The sequence below is a fragment of the Notolepis coatsorum genome (assembly GCF_963971535.1).
Source record: "Notolepis coatsorum genome assembly, chromosome: 6".
NCBI classification, from domain to species: domain Eukaryota; kingdom Metazoa; phylum Chordata; class Actinopteri; order Aulopiformes; family Paralepididae; genus Notolepis; species Notolepis coatsorum.
Window position 1 is genome coordinate 33,150,879 of NC_140170.1, and position 18,917 is coordinate 33,169,795.

At 41.9% G+C, this 18,917-nt stretch overlaps 1 long non-coding RNA gene across 1 annotated transcript; it reads right to left on the reverse strand.

Annotated features, from left to right (window-relative positions):
- Positions 1 to 7,104: 7,104 nt before the first annotated feature.
- On the reverse strand, positions 7,105 to 18,086 carry LOC311230630. The gene is made up of 3 exons (XR_014619828.1): positions 17,968 to 18,086; positions 7,904 to 8,032; positions 7,105 to 7,241 (listed from the first exon to the last, which is right to left on the reverse strand). It is a non-coding gene; the product is annotated as an uncharacterized lncRNA (long non-coding RNA).
- Between the last annotated feature and the right edge of the window lie 831 nt (positions 18,087 to 18,917).

The window sequence follows — 18,917 nt, forward strand, 5'->3', positions numbered from 1 at the left end:
CTAATAATAACTAGGGATGCACGATAATTATCGGGTCGATATCAGCAATTATGACGTCATCCCGATAAACCAGATACAATTATTGATAGCTCCGATAATATATAATATATTTTCTTGTTAAAAAAAATGCGTGTGGGTGGATTGGGATGAAGGGCGTTTGTTTTTACTGTAGGCTCCTCCCGTTTTGCCAGTACTGTGGTACGACTGATAGCGTGCGGTTTAGGAAGAGGGAGTTTTTCACAAATCCAGCGCTCGCTTTCTCATGCCTGGCTGTGACGTAGTCATGTAACTTTCAGAAGCAGCACGGACAGGAAACAAACATGGCGTCAGTAGTGTGGGACTTTTTCAAAGTTTCAGAGGAAAACAGTTCGCTTGCTATTTGTAACAAATGCAGAAGTTCCACAAGGAGGGAAAAGGGCAACAAACTATAACACATCCAACATAATAAGTCACCTGCAACATCACCACCACTACGATGGTGTGTTAAAAGCCAGCTAAAGCTGCTGCGAATCGAAAGCCAGCTGCAAAGGAACCGGCGGGGCTTGTACCCATTGACGAGGGGTTTGCTAAATTAAAGAAGTTTGACAGAAATGACCTCAAGCGATCTCTAACTTGATCACAGAAATGATGGCACTTGACGACCAGCCCTTTCCCCTCGTTGAAGACAAAGGATTCTGTCGGCTACTTCGTCCTTTAGAGCCCAGGTTCATAATTCCAAGCCGCAGTCACTTTGCAGAGGAGTGTTTACAGGCCAAGTATGATGAGATCGCCTTACTCCTTCATACTCTGATAGACAACGATGCACGGCACGTAAGTTTCACCACGGACATATGGACCTGTGATGTTAACCCTGTCAGCATGCTAGGTCTAACGGCGCAGTGGCTGGACAAAGATTTCAAACTGTACAGAGCGGTTGCATTCTCAGGAACTACCAGGTTCACACACTGCACATATGATCCGTTTGGCTTTTGTAGCTATGCTTCAGAAATGGAACATAACGAAAGAGATGGTCCATGTTGTCCAAGGCTTAAGAGACAATGCACGTAACATGGCAAAGGCTATGGAGGATTACAATGTTGATAGCCTGGGCTGCATGGCCCACACCTTACAGCTGGCTGTGAACGAGGCTGTGCTGAGCCAAAGAGCTGTGATTGACTGTGTTGCCATCGGTCGGAAGATTGTTGGACACTTTAAGCACTCCCAAGTAGCGACCACCCGCCTGGAAGAGTTAATGGTGGCCCTGAAAATAACTAAATCACGAGTCCAACAGAGACGTGGCCACACGTTGGAACAGTACATTCTACATGCTCCAGAGTCTGGTGAAGCAGAAGCAAGCTATCGCAGCTTATGCTGTAGAATACAAGTTGCCAGCAACACCCAACGCCGACCAATGGACTCTGGTTGAAAACATCTTGAACATCCTCGATCCGTGTGAACAGATGACTAGAAATATTAGAAAAGCTACAGCCACTACTGCAGACGTGATCCCCTCCATCCAAGCCCTAACACGCCTGCTAAAACAAACCCGTCCCAACAGACCACAGAGTGAAAACTACAAAGGAGACCCTGTTAAAAGCAGTCCAAAGGCGTTTTGGTGACATAGAGGAAAAGCCCATGTATTATCTCTCCACTATATTGGACCCGAGGTACAAGGACCGCTACTTCAGCCGTGCATCAAAACGTCAAGCTACAGAAATGCTGCGAGAACAGCTGCACAAAATCGAGACAGACACCCCCGGCCCCCAGTCAGACGAGCCACCGGCAAAGAGGACCAGGGAAGACGAGAACAACAACAGCTCGCTCTTGGGAATGTTTGAGGCAATCATGGAAGAAAACACAGATGCTGCAACTGAACAACAGGACGACAGCAGAGTGGATGCGGACGTATGTGTATATTTTATTTTAATGTTTTATGAACACTGTATAACTTGTGTTATGGAACCGGTAGAACGTCATCATAATTAGATCCCGTTCTTCTGTGCTTTTGTTTTTACTGTTAGCTCCAGTCCTATCTGTTGGAGCCCACACTGAGCCGTTGCCCGCTGGAATACTGGAGTAGCAGCCAGTCCCGTTACGAGTGCCTGGCCCAACTTGCTCGTACATTTCTGTCAGCGCCTTGCACTAGCGTTGACTCTGAGCGTTTGTTTTCTGCTGCTGGACACGTGATGACCGAGCAAAGGAACCGACTCGCATCCTGACAGGAAGATTTTCATAAGAACTGAAAAACACATGGGTGTAGACAGATGCACTGCTATAGTTCTGATCTATGAATATAAGCCTATGCTATTGCATTTAATTTGATGGCCAAAACATCTGATTGGTTATTGATGCAGGCAGCTGTTTTTGTCTCCAAAGTGGTGTTTCCAGGGTCGCATTGGAAAAACTAAGACCAGGTCCTCGTCAGAAAGTACACTCAATTAAATGAAAATACAACTAAATGCAATACTGTGGCCATCTACAGAAGATTGAAAAATGATTGTTTGGTAAACTGTAAATAATACAACAAATACAAAATAATGTATGTCAGATAAACAGATGAGAAACACTGCTAAGCTAATGTTAGTTCTGGATTTTGCTTAATTTTGATTCATATCCGAGGCTGCCGCGGCTACGAAAACAATTGAAAGTTTGAAACCTCAATGCTTTAGTAGTTTAGTGGAAAAAAGGGTACACTCACTGTCATTTATATGGATTATTATAAGGCAAGCCATTAATCCTTTGTTCTGTAAAATGACTGTTACTGTGTGGAACTTGTTTCAGTAGCTTATTTATTTGTTTTTGATACTGTGAGGAATGCACATTTTCAGTTTGTATACTTTGTTTACATAGACATATCTGACTGTCGGTTTTACCTGCCAGTATTGAATTTGAATCCCAGGCTTATGCAAAGATTTGCAACAGTTCTAGAGGCCTTTATTTTAACATCACTGAGTGATGAACATGTTTACATTTTGCAATGTTATGTTTACAAGTTATTGACAGGATGTCAAATACTTTGTTTGGTTTATTTAATTCTTTTTGAGGCGTGCTGTCCTATAAATGCCAAGTAATAGTTGTTTCATGGCCAAGACCACAACAGTCTCCTCTCCTATAGCGTCAAATGTTTTATCTGCTGACAAAGCACAATACCTGTTGGTTTTTAGTTCACTCATTTTTCAGGGAAACACATTGTTAATGACATTGACGGATTGTGAATTCTGTGATTCAAATTATATTTATTTGGAAAAATAAATATGGTCACTTTATTTGAAGAGTCAAAACTGCTGTCTTGGCTTTGTTTTGTTCATAGTAGTAACGCTCATGTCATGATAAATCTGGTTAGGTCAAAACTACAAGAATACAAATTTTTAAATAATAATAATAATACAATAAATATATATATATTATCGGTATCGACCTTGAGGAGCAGAACGTTATTGATATAAAAAAATCAATATCGTGCACCCCTAATAATAACACTAATAATAATATAAAACAGCCATGGATGGTCACCACAGATAATCCAATATCAGTTGGATAACAGATTTCTACCACTACTGAACAAGCCCATCCGGATTATCTGTGGTGACCATCCATGGCTGTTCAGATCCTCCTCAGCAAGAACACTGTGATCATCAGCTGCTGGACTACTAGAGGCTCCCAGAAACAGTCAAAAGAGGATCGGTAATGCAGCCTTTATCAACTATGCCCCAAAACTGTGGAACAAACTACCCCAAAACATCAGGGAAGCCAACTCGCTAGACATCTTCAAAAGACAGCTTAAAACCTATCTCTTTGCTCAGGCATTTCAATGAAACATCAGGGATATCCTGACAAATTGTACCTTACCTGCACTATTCTTACCCTACCTACTTTCATAAACTTTCAATCAAATTCATATGTCTGTTGTAATTCAAAACCGTAATTCAAAACTTTGTAAAGAAACTCAAAGTTAAGAGATTTGTCGTGTAGGTAAGAGTACTAAGAGCGATACACTGCTCTGTTATATATTTTTTATTGAACAATCTTATCACACTTTTCTACTGTCCATTCTATTTTATAATTTTAGCCTATTTTAAACTGTACTTTTTAATCTAATCTACTCTATTTTATTATTTGTATTACTGAAGAACTGTGATTTGCCTTACCTTGCTCGCTTATGCCTGTATTTTTTACTGTTGTGAAGCACTTTGAACTGCAACCTCTGTATGAAAAGTGCTATACAAATAAAGTTATTATTTATTATTATTATTATTATACACAGTCACACACATATCTTTCAATAAATGTTATGTTTATTTTTTATTTAATTTTAAATTTTTCTCCCATCCCAATGTTAGTCGCTATGCCAATTCCCAATCCCTTCCTGGTCGCTGCGCACTCTACCCCCTACAGTCGGTCTGGGAGAGTGGAGGCTATCACATGCTTCCTCCGACACACGTCTAGGAACCACCCACCGGCTTTCCCACCCTCTAACACTCCCAATTGTGTTAGTATGACGGCTGGCCAAGCCGGACGCAACGCAGAGAGCTGGGCTCGATACCAGTATATCCTGCGTTGGTGGCAAGTGCCTTGCCCACTGCGCCACCCAGCCGCACCAAAAAAAATATGTTTATTTAACAAATTAACTAAAAAAGGTACACATCTATATATTTTAGTGCTGTCAATAGATTAAAAATAATTAACTAATTAATATCACAATTTTCTGTAATTAATCTAGATTAAAAATAGCATTTTTCTAGTTAAGACGGAAGCTTGTAAGAGATATTTACTTGAGTAAAATCATGGAATTAATGTAAAATCAACACAAAGAAAGTATCAAAGACTATTTTAATAGCTTTCTTTGAATACAGTTTCTCTCGCAAAAAAAAGAACAAGCAAATATATTGCTGAAAGTTCAGAACATTGACGATTTTTCACTCCATAGATTAATCTAGATACATTTATTTTAATGCTTTAAATAATTTAAATTAATCTCCAAAGTTAAAGCATTCATTTTGACAGCCCTAATATATTTAAATACAAAATAAATAAAGGTATTGTATTTTACAAAACAACAAGTATAAAACAAGGGTAAACAAACCACTCTAGCAGCAATTAACTATGCTGCTGATCAAAAAATAGGAAGGACTACTTAAAAAAGTGGAGAAGGTCCTAGATAGATGGATGCAGCTACCTCTCTCGCTAATCGGACGTGTGAACTGCATTAAGATGAACGTCCTTCCTAAATGTCTCTACCTTTTTCAAACCCTCCCTATATCTATACATAAGAACTTGTTTAAGAAATTACAAAGGATAATATCTGCATTCATATGGAGGAGGAAGGTCCCTAGAATTCAAATTAAAACACGATATAATTCCCCCCAGTGTGGTGGACTGAAACTCCCGGACTTCCAACGTTACTACTGGGCTGCACAGACAAGGGCTCTGTGGATTTGGCAGAATGAGTCGACTAATTCCCCTGCCTGGAGACAAGTAGAATAATGCCATACGATGGACGTACCGCTGGCCGGAATTCCTTTTATCCGGTCGTACCACCAAGAATAGTTCAGATAACCCATTTATTAAACACACGGCACGAACATGGTTTGAGATTCAGACACATCTTGGTAGCTTTATTGCATTTCACAGGAATACTCCCTTCCACAACAGTCCAGCTTTACCAGAATCACTTAGAGATGGCATCACCAAGAAGTGGTACACTCAGGGAATTAAAACTTTTGGGGACCTATATGATAAATAATAACTTAATTTTATATAGCGCCTTTCAAGGGACCCAAGGTCGCTTTACATAGGGGGGGGGGGGAATAACAAAGTAACAGACAGTGGACAGACACAACATATACATATATATGATAATAACATACTTATGTCCTTTGAACAGTTACGCGGCACCTTCCACCTACAAATTTCTTCAAACATCTACAGGTCAGACACTTCATAGGTACAGGTCAGGGAGGAAACTCCACTCTTCCAAAACCCCTCCTCATAGATGATATTCTAAAAGGAGTTATTCACACTAGAGGCATGCTATCATTAAAATAGAATAGAATTCTGACCTTTACAGAAATAATACCCCTAAACGCCAAGAACAAATGGGAGCGGGACCTGGACTGTACCTTTGAAGAAGATGACTTCACAGGATGAATGACGCTATCTCTGACCTTTGCCCTAGGTGCTCAACTGAAACAGGTAGCCTGCTCCACATGTTCTGGGAATGTAACAAACTAAGACCTTACTGGGGCTCAATTTGGGAGATTCTCAAAGAGATCACAGAGTTTGAGATCCCATGTACACCTAAATTAGCATTATTAGGAGACATGTCTGACATCTCTCCTGATAAGAGAAGCAAGGTGCGGATCATTAAATTGGCCATGATTGCTGGGTACAAGTGTATTGCCATGCTGTGGAAAAGTGCTGAATCCCCCCCCCCCCCATGTCTATGTGGCTTAGTGAAATCTCTTCGTACATGGCATCAGAGAAAATAATGTTCAATCTTAAGAAAAAACCACATCTCTTTGATAAATGCTGGGCTGGGTTTAAGCAATACTTAGAAAAGATTACATAGTAGGTTGACGATGTAGGCTATTAATGATGCTAGCTTTTGTCTTTCTGATGGGTATATATTGCAATGAATGATACTGTAAATGTTATTATTTGCTCTTTGAAGAGAAAAGATGTACCGTTAGATATTTATTTGTTTGGTATAGAAGTATGGGCACCTGTTCAGGCAGGTGTAACTGGGTTTACTAAATTCTCAAGTTGTGTAAAAAAAAGAAGAAAGAAAAAAGTTTTGAATTTGTTGAGGTCCTAGTCTGGGGGAGGGGGGGGGGGTCTGGCCTTTAGGTTTTATTTTTGTTTATATAAATTTTAATTTCTTCCAGGGGGGGGGGGGGGGGGGGGTAATTTGTATCTATTTTTCTGTAACTCGGGGTGAAGGGGGGGGGGAGTTGGCAGCATTTATTTTTGTATTGATGTTGAATTGTTGAACTGATGCTGTAAAACTGATAAAAAAAAAGAAATACCAATAAACAGTGTTAAATAAATAAAAAAAACACGACGACAGGCAGGAAAATAAGACAGGAATTAAATGTAAACCCAGTAGGTAAAATTCACCTGCAGGTGACTTGCTTTATCCTCCCTGTGTCCGTCTCTCTCCACTGGTGAGCGTTGTGGGGCTGTGTGTGATGGAGCAGGTGAGCTGGTGGAGTGATGACTGATGTGGAGGTTTCCAGGGGTTAAGAGCTGGCTTCCCCTGGCTCCTGTGGGATTGATTCAATAACAGGTAGGGGTTATTAAGTCAAACGGATTAATACAATGGTGAGTGAGAAATCTTCTTAGGGACCTGCACTGGCTCCCCATTGCTGCACGAATCCGCTTCAAGGCCCTCAACCTGGCATACCGTGCGGCAAAGGGAACCGCTCCCGCCTACCTCCGGTCAATGGTCTCTAACTACACACCCTCAAGACCCCTACGCTCTGCATCTTCTGGCCGCCTCAGACCTACACCTATCCAAGCTCCCAGAGGGTCATCAAAGAGAAGTCGCCCATTCTCAGTCCTTGCCCCACAATGGTGGAATGAACTACCCACCCCAGTTAGGACAGCCGAAACCCGTCCAATCTTTCGCCGTCGACTAAAGATGCACTTCTTCAACCATTATCTGAAAAAATTTTAAATACAAAAAAATATAACCTTACTGTCATGCACTTGTCCTAATAAACTAACCTACACTGTAGCACTCAACACTTTGATGAACATTGTTACTCAGCTGATAAGAGTTGTACCCTTCCTGATGACTTGTCGTACAGACCTTGTAACTCGCTTTGGATAAAAGCGTCAGCTAAATGACTAAATATAAATGTAAAGCAATACTACATGAGGATCAAAGGAAATCCAACCACAAGGCTGTCTACTGTCCACCTACCGGCAGCGGTCTCCGTAGGCGCACACTCCTCTCTGGTAGAACTTGCAGATGGTGGACGGCTTGCTGTTGGCCAGGTCATGAGAGAACACGCACCTGTTCCCCTCCCGACACACGCCGTGGATGAAGTACCTATCGGAGCCACACGGATGATCTCGTCAATTAATGGAAAATGCTTTTCTTATGATTTTATATATAATAATAATAATAATCTTTATTTGTATAGCACTTTTCATACAGAAGTTGCAGTTCAAATTGCTTCACAACAGTAAAAAATAGACATAAGAGAGTATAAAAAAATATATAGAGGTAGCAAGGTAAGGTAAATCACAGTGTTTCACATTAGGATCTAGCATCCCAATAGGCCTTTCTGTTTAGTTTCATTCAGTAATGCAAATAATAAAAATAGAATAGACAGAGTAAAAACAAAGTGCGGTTGGATTCAGTTAAAAAATAGGCAAAGAATTATAAAATAGAACGGACATACAACAGGTTATTTAACATACAACAGATCAGTGCATCAGTAAGAAGTAAAAAGTGTGATAAAATAGTTCAATTTTGAATTACAAAAGAGCAGTGCTCTTAAAATTACAGTGCATAGAACCAATGCATGAATTTGATAGGAAGTGTAGGTAGGGTAAGAATAGTGCAGGTAAAGTACCATTTGTGTCAGGATATGCCTGATGTTTCATTTAAATGCCTGAGCAAAGAGATCGGTTTTAAGCTGTCTTTTGAAGATGTCTAGTGCAGGGAGGGGCATGCGGCCCTCACCGACGCTCCATGAGGCCCCAGGCCAATATCAGAATATTGATCAATTATTATTGTTTTCAGCTGTTAAATACACGCAACTTTCCATGGTCGCGATAAATTATTTCCTTGAAATAAACATGAAACGTGGTCGCAAATCTTCTATATATCTATTTTCCATGCTTGGATATCATGCACACGCACTAACAACCAATCAGGAATAGAGCTACGTTACATGATGACGTGCTCACGCACCACAGCAGTCCATGTGCTACCGTTTTGTTTTGTTATCATTCTGAGGAGATTAGCTTAGTTAGGAAAATGAACGGAAATTCGAGCGACAGCGAAGGAGACGACAACCCTACGGCCACCGCAAGCTCAAATGTAGAAGAAATTGTAAATAAGAAAGGTGTTTCAACATCGGCAGTATGGACACATTTTGGGTTTCTAAAGTCGGACAAGAATCAGAGCAGCGTTCGTTGCAAAATGTGTCGAAGACCGGTGCTAACCAAAACGGGTAACACGACAAACATGTTCCATCACCTGAAACAGTATCACCCGTTAGAGTTCACTGAATGCAAGCGAATTCAGTCGGAAAGGAGTGGTGGCGTCAGCCGACAGCCAAGAACCAGTGAAGCTCGTGCTGCAACTGCAATTAAGTAGCTCCGTAGCGGCGCAGCAACAAACGCTAGTGTCTGCTTTTACAATCTTTTACGACAAAGAAACATTCAGACAGTGTTGGATCTAACAACATGGATTTATATGGACACATTCATGGAGAATTCAAGCCGGGACCACAAAGCTTCTCAAAGGGTTGGCTCGACACGCGACGGCTCTCCAACTCGTAGTGACGTTGAGTTCTACTTCGTTCTACCGCAGCAAAAAAGTTTGTCTATTAATAGCCCGCCGGGCATAAGAAGTTAATTAAACTTGGAAGAAATTATTATTTCATGTGTATCGATAATTATCGATATCGAGTGATATGAAAATTATTTTATCGTGATAACGTTTTTGGCCATATCGCCCAGCCCTAAGATGCGTCCCGACCTTGTGTGTGTTTCCCCACACACATGAAATGAAACGTTATTTCATCTGATGCAGATCGCATGCACAAACATTGAAGTTGACATTCCTTCTATTGTGCGCCAACAGGAGAGACCACAAGTGTCTCATTAAAGACAGAACCATTATTGACCCACTGTGGGGGAGGGTCTTGCGTTGCTGGTAGGGTTAGCTTGCCTAGTGCAGCTTTCAATACACAGTAGCAGGAGTTGGTTGGGCTTGACGTGCCGAGACAGCTTGTACACAACCCTCAGCCTGTCTGGCCTCACGTGGTATGAGGCTGCAATCCATCACCTGGAAGACAATAGGCGTGGGAAGAGGACTAACAAGCCAACTCCAAAAGCCCTCCAGGGGGTTGGGCGAGGGGCTAACATCCCCACCCTGTAAAACACTATATTGTTACAGAAACGCCAACAAGAGAAAAACAAGACATCAACACCTTGGCCCAGGGAAGAGAAGGGTCTTCGATAAGAAGGTCTATGACACCATGTGGTGAAAGCCAGAAGTCTCTGGAAGCCACACGGCCGATCACCCTTCTTTCGTCCAGGGCTGCCCATATCGGTACGTGGAACGTGAGAACCATGTATGAGATGGGTAAGACATTTCAAGTAGCAGCAGTGATGAGGAACTATAATCTCACGCTGCTCGGAATAAGTGAGACAAGATGGACACAGTCCGGACAGAAACGACTGGCCTCAGGAGAGTTACTGCTGTACTCCGGACACGAAGAGGACAATGCCTCCCACACCCAAGGAGTAGCACTGATGCTATCTAAAACAGCACAGACGGCGCTCATAGGATGGGAAGCCCATGGTCCAAGGATCATCACCGCATCCTTTCGAACCAAGAAGAAGAGGATCAATATGAACATCATACAGTGCTACGCTCCTACCAATGACAGCGAGGAAGCAGACAAAGACCAGTTCTACAACAGACTGCAGTCCATTATAGAAAAGCACCCAGAGAGAGACATCACAATCCTGATGGGAGACCTTAATGCCAAGATCGGAAGTGACAACAGGGGGTACGAAGATATAATGGGAAGACACGGATTGGGGGCCATGAATGAAAATGGGGAGAGGCTGGCGGACCTGTGCGCTATGAACAACTTGGTCATTGGCGGCAGTGTTTTTCCCCATAAGAACATCCACAAGGCCACTTGGGTATCGCCAGACCACATAACCGAGAACCAGATTGACCATGTCTGTATCAGCAAGAAATTCAGGAGGTCCATGCAGGATATAAGAGTAAAGAGAGGAGCAGATGTGGCTTCAGACCACCACCTTGTCGTAGCCAGCCTGAAGCTGAAGCTGAGAAAGAACTGGATGTCGGCACATACAACACGACACAGGTACAACACAGCTTCCTTGAGAGACGCCAGTAAGCTGGAAGAGTTCAGAGTAACACTCAGCAACAAGTTCCAAGTTTTACAGGAGCTGTTGGAAGAGGACGAGTGCACCCTGGAGAACAGTTGGAAGGAGATAAAAGAGGCAGTAACGTCTACCTGCCAGGAAGTTCTTGGCCCCAAGAAGCACCAGCACAAGGAGTGGATCTCAGGGGACAGTCTGCGAAAGATCCAAGAGAGGAGGGAGAAGAAGGCGGCAGTGAACAACAGCCGGACAAGAGCAGAGAAGGCCAAGGCACAAGAAAGGTATGCAGAAGGAAACAAGCTAGTAAAGAAGAGCATCAGAGCAGACAAGCGAAGGTATATGGATGACCTGGCAACAGAGGCAGAGCAAGCAGCAAGAGAGGGGAATATGAGAGAACTGTACAACATCACCAAGAAGCTGGCAGGAAAGTACAGCAAACCAGAACGACCTGTGAAGGACAAAGAGGGAAGACCGATAACAACGGGAGAGGAGCAACAAAAGAACAGATGGATGGAGTATTTTGAAGAACTTCTAAACCGGCCAGCACCACAGAACCCACCAGACATCGCACAGGCTGACACAGACCTACCCATAGCCTGCAACGCACCAACCAGGGAAGAAATTAGGAAGGCTATCAAGCAGCTGAGGAACGGAAAGGCTGCAGGACCAGACAACATCCCTGCGGAGGCACTGAAGTCAGATATAGAAACCACGGTGAAGATGCTCCACCCACTCTTCATGAAGATATGGGAGGAAGAAGACGTGCCAGGAGATTGGAAAGAGGGCTATCTCATCAAGATCCCAAAGAAAGGCGACCTTAGCAATTGCGCAAATTACAGAGGGATCACACTGCTATCAGTGCCAGGGAAAGTTTTTAACAGAGTAATCTTGAACAGGATGAAGGACCTCATCGATGGACAACTCCGCGATGAGCAAGCTGGTTTCCGCAAGGACCGATCCTGCACAGACCAAATTGCAGTGCTGCGCATCATCGTGGAGCAGTCGATAGAGTGGAACTCGCCCCTGTACATAAATTTTGTGGACTATGAGAAAGCCTTTGACAGCCTAGACAGAGAGACCCTCTGGAAGCTTCTCCGACATTACGGGGTGCCGACCAAGATTGTTTCCATCATCAGGAACTCCTATGAGGGACTGACATGCAAGGTGGTCCACGGAGGGCAGCTCACAGAGGCATTCCAAATGAAGACCGGGGTCAGACAAGGTTGTCTGCTCTCGCCCTTCCTCTTCCTGCTGGCCATTGACTGGATAATGAAGACCTCCACAGCACAGAGAAGGTACGGGATTCAGTGGACACCTTGGACGCAACTTGACGACTTGGACTATGCTGACGATTTGGCACTACTGTCTCACACCCAACAACAGATGCAGGAGAAGACCAACAACGTGGCATCCACTTCCGCGCAAGTGGGACTCAACATCCACAAAGGCAAGACTAAGATCCTCAAGACCAATGCAGCAAACAACACCAACACAATCATGCTGGATGGCGAGGCTTTGGAAGAAGTTGAAGCCTTTACCTACCTTGGCAGTGTTATTGACAAGCAGGGCGGCACAGATGCTGACATTAGAGCACGAATAAGGAAAGCACGTACAGCATTCGTGCAATTACGGAACATCTGGAGCTCAAAAGAACTGACTTCCAACACCAAAGTCAGATTCTTTAACACCAACGTCAAGGCAGTCCTATTATATGGAGCAGAGACGTGGAGAACTACAGCTGCAACCATCAGGAAAGTGCAGGTCTTCATTAACAGCTGCCTGCGGAAGATCATCAACATCCGATGGCCAGACACCATCAGCAACTGCGAACTCTGGCAGAGAACAAACCAGCTGCCAGCAGAAGAAGAAATTAAGAAACGCAGATGGCGCTGGATAGGCCACACCCTGCGAAAGCCCGCAAGTACCATCACCAGACAAGCCCTAACATGGAACCCGCAGGGCAAGCGGAAAAGGGGCCGCCCGAGAAACACCTGGCGCAGAGACCTGGAGGCAGACACCAAGACCATGAAGATGACCTGGAACCAACTGGAGAGAACAGCTCAAGACAGAGATGCTTGGAGATCACTTGTTGACGGCCTATGCCCCAGAAGGGGTAGCAGGCGTAAGTAAGTAAGTAAGTGGGGGAGGGTGAATGTCATGCCAGTTTGATAAAGGGTCAATGGGAGGCATGTAGAATTGCACAAAAAGGAATTCATTATTCTGATGAGTATTGCACTTGGCTACTTGTTTACTTTTGTAGTGTTCAGATAACACTAATAACACTGAAATGCATGTTATGGATATGAAGCACTCAGGAATGTTTTGTTTAGTAGCAGGATAAAAGTTTATACATTTAAAAAAAATCATTTATTATTGCACTTTTGATTTACTGTTGTAGTGAAATGCAGCAGGAATGCTGCTTTGTGTTTGTTGAGCAGTGGGCTTTAAGTTCATAAATTTATTTTAATAGAAGCCTTAATTATAATTTGTAATTTTTGTATATATTTGGGTTATAGCAATACTTTCAAATTCAGATGTATTTATAAATTCATAAAGTTGAAATTAAGCATTACTAAATGCGTTTGAAATGGAATAAAAACAAAGTCACAACAAATTATAATTGTTTATATGCCTTATTTATCACATCTGTGACTATTATGGGCTATTTGAGTGATGGGGTACTACTGGCGGGACTGCCGATAAACAATGCGGCCCCCCAGATTGAGTGTGGACATTTAGTGGCTCTCACCATATACAAAGTTGCCCACCCCCTGGTCTAGTGAGTTGGCTTCCCTGATGTTTTGGGGTAGTTTGTTCCATAGTTTTGGGGCATAGTTGATAAAGGCTGCATTACGAATCCTCTTTTGACTGTTTCTGGGAGCCTCTAGTAGTCCAGTAGCTGATGATCGCAGTGTTCTTGCTGGCCTGTAATTCATTAGAGTGTTGGCGATGTAGCTAGGTCCCTGTCCATTTAGAGCTTTGTATGTAAGGAGAAGGACCTTAAAGTCAATTCTAAATGTTACAGGAAACCAGTGTAAAGCAGCTAAGACTGGACTAATGTGCTCTCTCCTTTTGGTTCTAGTAAGCAGTCGGGCTGCAGAGTTTTGGATTAGCTGAAGCCTCTCTGTGGTTTTCTTAGGGAGACCTGTAAAAAGTGCATTACAGTAGTCTAACCGGCTAGATATGAATGCATGAATTAGCTTCTCAGCATCGTTTTGATTAATAAATGGTCGTACTTTTGCTATATTTCTGAGATGGAAGAACGATGTTTTGGTCACTTTGTTAATATGAGAATTGAAGTTCAGTTCTGAATCTATGATAACCCAGAGACTTGTGACCTCAGATTTGATCCAAGGGGTTAGTCCTCCCAGGTTCTATATAAGGGAGAAACATAGAACATCGGCCTCCAAAGAGTTGCTGAATTGTTTCCCCTCACTAGTTGTTTGCAGTCCGTGCACCTAGGTTGAAGGACGAAGTCGTGACAGACGGTTTGTTTCTCTTAGTTATTTTATATTCTTTGTACCTCCGATTGTTCTCAATGTAATCTCCATGCATAATAATGGTGTGAGAATTTAATTACAGTAGGAATTCATAAACGTTATACCTATGCATGATGTACCCCCCGGATTTCCCCATGGGGATAATAATAATAATAATAATAATAATAATAATAATAATAATAATAATAATAATAATAATAATAATAATAATAATAATAATAATAATAATAATAATAATAATAATAATAATAATAGTATAGCACCTTTCATTGATTGATTGAAAACTGTATTAACAGATTGCAGAATGGGTACAGTACAGCTCAATACATACAATTGTTAAGGGGATGCAGACCAGAGAAAGACGTTTGTCTTGTTTACATCAGGGTCCCCCATTTTCAATTCATCATAACATATATGACATACATGACATACAGATAGACAGTACTGCTCAAATCAAATGAAGTCAAATGACAGAACAAAGCAGCGTGCCTTGCTCTGAATTGTAGGAAAAGGTCAAACATAGTAAGCATGCATGAAAAACTGGCATGGTTAATGGTAGAACAAAGACTAAATGTAAATATCATAATGTTTTTTAGAAATATATATAAGAACAAAAAACCTTCTTGTCTATATGATGATACAATTCACAATCAACAGACACAGTTACTCCACCAGGCATGTGTCAATGGAAAGATGTACTGTAAAGATGCCAAGAACAAATGCAATGAAAATAACTGATGTATAGAGCCATGACTGCATGGAATTCCTTACCACCTGCACTAACTAGGGTTGAAGACAAACAGACATTTAAAAAACACCTTAACACTTTCTATGCCACTCACAAGTTTTCTCGGAATTATTAATATTACGTTGAAAGCCACTCATGAGATTTCTCTGATTTTTTTTTTCTTTTTCTTTTTGCGATCTGAAATCATATTGCATCACGCGAGCCTACCCTAGTCTACCCGAGAGCCGCCGGCGATCAGATGTGGAAAAAAGCGCCCCCTATCGTCTCCCAGATGACATAAGGGATTTTGGAATGGACTCAATGAAAATGGATGGGAAAGAAAATCCTGTACTCCACATTTTCCAGTCCACTGATGCAGCCGGGGTTACCACAGTTCATTATGGATCCTCTGAGCGCCGCGGATCATGAATTCTACTGTATACACGTTAGATCTATACACTTATCGATTTTTTCGAATGGTGATCAGGAATTGGAATATACCAGTTGGATACCATCTGATGTCAGGTAAGGAATCTATGTTATCAGTGTTAGGATAATCAGACTCATTTTGATGAAGATATAAGCTGTTTTGTTAAATGTCCTCTATCGGTTTCACTGTAAAAATCCATGAGGAAATGAACAAGGCTATTATCAGCGTGCGGCTCGAATGGGCGTGCGTGTACGTATAATATTGATCATCTAGCGTTTATTTGAAAACGATTCATAAATAGGCCGACAAATATCAACGTTCTGGAATATTCCAGTAAAAGACGATTATTACAGAATGGCCCAGAATGGGCTGTTTTTTACCTCAAAACGGGTGCTTTTAAAAATGCTCTCAAACGGAAATGAAGCGATGAAAAACCAATCTGCCTTGACAGCACTGACTGGAAAAGGATTCTTTGATAAGCGACGGGCAGATTAGACACATAGCCATAATTTAAAACATAGATTAGGCAATATTAAGGTTAACATTGGCGCCGATGGTGGCATTCAAGCGCTAACTCTGGCGCCACCTGGTGGCACTGAAAGTGTTAAAAATCATATAAGAGAGAGTGGTACTGTCAGTTAAGTAAACATAGTGGGTGATTGAAAAGATGGGTATGTGTGATTGTTGAACTTAGATTTTTAATATATTTGTATATTGTATTGAGATGTATTGTTGTACTTTAAGTGAACATATGCCTTGAAACATGATTGAGTAGATGGGTATGTGTGATTGATGAACTTAGATATTTTATTATATAATATTTGTATGTGTTATTGAGGTGTATTGTATTGTTTTATTGTATTGTATTAATTGTATTGCATTGATTTTATTGTATTGTATTGATTTGTGTGGACTCACCCCAGTAATAGTAGCCTATGCCTGTGGCAATGGCTAATGGGGATCCGAATAAACTAAACTAAACTAAACTGCTACATCTATACATTTATGACATACCAGATTTGCAAATACAGTACTGTTTGTGATACGAAAAGAGTCCAGAAAAGAGAGTATATACATTTGACGTAGAAACTGTACATTGGAGGAGGTTGGGTAGGTGGGGGGGGGACTGTACATTGGAGGTGGTTGGGTGGGTGGGGGAGGTTGGGTAGGAGGGGTGGGTGGGTGGGGGACACTGTACAACTGTACAAGCAAAACTGTACATTGGAATATTGACAAGACCATACTTGGTAATTTACTGTACATTGGAGGGGGTTGTGTTAGGACATTTACAGGGGCCAGTTTAGAATTGCAGTCTCCAGCGACTGCAGCTCAAAGTGCTTCACAACAGAAAAAAGACAGGCATAAAATGAACACATGTAGACATAAAATCAACATGTTTCACATTAGGATCTAACGTCCCAACAGGCCATCGTGTTTATGGTTTGATTCAGTTTTAGATAGACAATAATAAAAAGAGTAAGATAAAATAGACAGTAAAATAGTGCAGGATCAATAAAAGTATATCCTCATGTACTCACTCACAGTCAAACACACACCAACAGGTAAAGGACCACGATGAAAAGAAGCTCTTGGGCTTTACTGTGTCCAACAATATGATACCTCCTGGTGAGGCTGCATATATCCATTATCTATGTATGTAACATATTTTATAGTCAGTAAATAATTTAAATTCCATTCAATTTGCCACCCCATCTAAGAGAAATATGTAAATGGCTGAGTAAATTAATAGCTTGTAACCAACAACTGTAGTTATCTGATACTATCAGAAATTAAGCAGGAGCATTTGAAAGAAGCACATTAACCACATTGTGGTGAAATAACTCTACAACAAAGGTCCATAATGACAGATCTCCGGATGGCCTGGCTGCACGACGTCGACATGCACTGGAACCAACATCTGACAAGAAATTATTCTACATCAAGGATCACAAATATCATTTTTCCTATATGATCTGTATAACTATGTAATTTTGTGCCTTCTGAAACACCCGTCATATGGTTAGGTAGACTGATAATAAATGTGCTGTGGACACTGACCAGAGTAGCAGGCTAGCTAGCAGCTAACCACCAGCTAACCTTAGCATTTAGCTGCGCTGTCGCTTATTCTACACAGAAATACCCCGACAAACACACGACGACAGGCAGGAAAATACATTTAAACTGCAGGAAAACGACAGGAATTAAATGTAAACCCAGTAGGTAAAATTCACCTGCAGGTGACTTGCTTAATCCTCCCTGTGTCCGTCTCTCTCCACTGGTGAGCGTTGTGGGGCTGTGTGTGATGGAGCAGGTGAGCTGGTGGAGTGATGACTGATGTGGAGGTTTCCAGGGGTTAAGAGCTGGCTTCCCCTGGCTCCTGTGGGATTTATTCAATAACAGGTAGGAGTTATTAAGTAAAACGGATTAATACAATGGTGAGTGAGAAATGTATCTCCACTACAGTGATAAAACAGTGTGCTCTGATACAAAGGGGTCTTACGGTGAAGGGAGAGGAATGCATGTACTGACGGTCTCCATAATCAAATACAGACATCATTGTTGATTGCACATTGGGCTTCCAAAAATGAAAATAAACTATTTGATGTATGGTGTACAGCCTGTTCTACTGCTATGGTGCAATGCTTTATATTGGCCACTAGATGGGAGTAGAGACTGCTGTAAATTATATTTAACTTCAAGACTGTAAATTGCAGTTGAAAAACAGTAATAAATCGCAAAACACTGCAATATGTGGCTGAAAGGGGCACGTCACCAGAAAATAATGCCGATTTATTTTGGACGTAATCACACACATCCAAAATATCTAAATAGTTTTGCATTTCTTTAGTTTGACAGTTATTGAGAGTAAATACATTTGAATATGGTCACCAGTGATGTCATCGGGGACATTGAATACTTTTTTTTTATCCGCTTTTTCTCCTCCTATTTTTCTGTATTTTTCTCCCATCCCAATTTAGTCGTTATGCCAATTCCCCCCTCCCCTTCCTGGTCGTTGCGTGCATGTGCCCCCCACTGGTCGGTCTAGGGAGCCCTGAAGTCTATCAGATGCTTCCTCCGAGACATAGGAGACAGCCAGCAGCCTCTTTCCACCTGGCAGCGAGGACTCTCATTGGTGAGGTGTAACGCGTGGGAGGTCACACTACCTTCACCATTTCCCTCC